This window comes from Protopterus annectens, chromosome 2.part1, assembly GCF_019279795.1.
Source record: "Protopterus annectens isolate FY-2018-M chromosome 2.part1, PAN1.0, whole genome shotgun sequence".
Classification (NCBI taxonomy): Eukaryota; Metazoa; Chordata; order Ceratodontiformes; family Protopteridae; genus Protopterus; species Protopterus annectens.
The window spans coordinates 873,841,494-873,843,993 of record NC_056729.1 but is presented as its reverse complement, the minus strand read 5'-3'; the positions used below and the strand labels follow the sequence as shown (position 1 = coordinate 873,843,993).

Here is a 2,500-nt window from a genome sequence, read left to right as displayed (position 1 = left end):
AGGAGGTGATGTGTAGGTATGGTGCTAATGAGAGGAATGGAGAATGTCAGATGGTAGTGGATTTTGTGAAAAGAATGGACATGGCTGTAGTTAATACATTTTTTAAGAAGAGAGAGGAGCACAGGGTGACGTACAAAAATGGAGGAAGATGCACACAGCTGCATTATATCCTATGCAGCAGGGCAAGTCTGAAGGAGATTGGAGACTGCAAAGTAGTGACAGGGGAAAGTATACTTAAGGTAGCATAGGATGGTGGCCTGTAGGATGATGTTGGCAATCAAGAAGAAGAAGAAGAAGAGGAGAGTGAGGGCAGTGCCAAGGATCAAATGGTGGAAGCTGAAAAAGGATGACTGTAAGGTGAAGCTCAGGGAAGAGTTAAGACAGGCATTGGGTGGCAGTGAAGAGTTACCAGATAGTTGGGCAGCTATGGCAGATGTGGTAAGAGAGACAGCTAGAAAGGTGCTTGGTGTGACATCTGGACAGAGGAAGGAGGACAAGGAGCCCTGGTAGTAGAATGAGGAATTACAGGAAAGTATACAGAGCAAGGGTTTGGTGAAGAAGAAGAAGTGGGATTGTTAAACAGATGACAAAAGTAGACAGGAGTACAAGGAGATGAGGCGTATGGTGAGGCGAGAGGTGGTGAACGCTAAGGATAAGGCATATGGTGAGTTGTACGAAAGGTTGGACAGTAAGGAGGGAGAAAAGGACCTGTAATGATTGGCTAGGCAGACAGCCTGAGCTAGAAAAGAGCAGCAGATTAGGTGACAACGGATAATGAGGCAAACATACTCACACGTGAGGAGAGAATGTATTGAGCAAATGGAGGGGCTGATGAATGAAGAGAATGAGAGAGAGAGAGAGAGAGAGATAGAGAGAGAGAGAGGGAGGGAGAGAGAGAGAGAGAGAGAGAGAGAGAGAGAGAGAGAGAGAGAGAGAGAGAGAGAGAGAGAGAGAGAGAGAGAGAGAGAGAGAGAGAGAGAGAGAAGGCTGGATGATGTGCGGATAGTGAATCAGGATATGCAATGGATTAGCAAGGAGGAAGTAAGGACAGCTATGAAGACAATGAAGAATAGAAAGATTGTTGGTCTAGATGACACACCTGTGAAATCATGGAGCTGTTTAGGACAGATGGAAGTGGGGGTTTTAATCAGATTGTTTAATAAAATCTTGGAAAGTGAGAGGATGATTGGTACAAATTTTAAGAATAACGGTGGTGTGCAGAGCTGTAACTACACAGGGATAAAATTGATCGGCCGCAGCATGAAGTTATGGGAAAGAGTATTAGAAGCTAGGTTAAGAAGGGAGGTGTTGATTAGTGAGCAGCAGTACAGTTTCATGCCAAGAAAGAGCACTACAGATGCAATGTTTGCTCTGAGGGTGTTGATAGAGAAGTATAGAGAAGTTCAGAAGGAGTTACACTGTGTCTTTGTGGACTTACAGAAAGCATGACAGGGTGCCTAGAGAGGAGTTGTGGTATTGCATGAGGAAGTTTAGAGTGGCACAGATGTATTTAAGAGTAGTACAGGATATGTACAAGGGCAGTGTGACAGTGGTGAGGTCTGTGGTAGGAGTGATGGAAGCATTCAAGGTGGAAGTGGGATTACATCAAGGGTCGGGGGGATACATGTGAGGCAAAGTCTATATATAATTATATTTATATATATATATATATATATATATATATATATATATATATATATATATATAAATGCTTTATTTGCAACACACACATATCTGTTTAACTACAGTCACTGTGCATATACCATCATCAACCCCCCCTGGCAGTAATGGACAACATACTTTTTCCCATCAAACTGCAGGTCACATTAGCAGCCAACAGCCTTAGTAATTATATCCACCAAAGGTTATGTACAACTGTGATAAATACTGCTGTTTTATGCAACACTCCCCCAAAACAAATATTTTGCTTACTGTCAGTATGGCACATACACTGGTTTACTTGCAGGACAGCAATTAATCTAATAATGCCCTACCTGTACTGTGGACTTTACAGTCTGTCTGCAAATCTGGCATTTAGCACAAAGGATTAAGGCTATGAATTATTAATACGTTGTTTCTAGTAGTTCAGATTTTGATTCCCTTAGTTTCCCAGACTACTGCTTCGGAGCTGCTGGAGCTGTTGGCTACATATGGTTGAGTCTGTTGAATTGTCTGTGCGCTCTGAAGAGGTCATGCCACTATTGAGTGATAAAAGCACTTAGTATTTTATAAAGTGGTTGTTGCGATTACTTCATAGCAATTGGGTGTTAGTTTTTACTTTGCAAATTGATAATGAGCTTTGGGACTAATTATGATATGAACAGTACCTTTGGAAGGCAATCCATAACTGAGGTAGGCATGTTTCTGGATCCCAGAGTAGGTATTTCATGATCATAGCACTCTGAATCTGAATAGCATGCATCTATGGTAATTTCTCAGGTGTAGTGTCTTATCTTCTTTATTTAAAGCCATATTGAGGACTGCAATATGAGTGACTCTG

General features: G+C 41.8%; 1 protein-coding gene across 1 annotated transcript in view; it reads right to left on the bottom strand.

Annotated features, from left to right (window-relative positions):
* Positions 1 to 2,500, bottom strand: part of WDR17 (WD repeat domain 17) — a 1,021,977-nt gene that overhangs the window by 75,156 nt on the left and 944,321 nt on the right. The window lies entirely within an intron of this gene.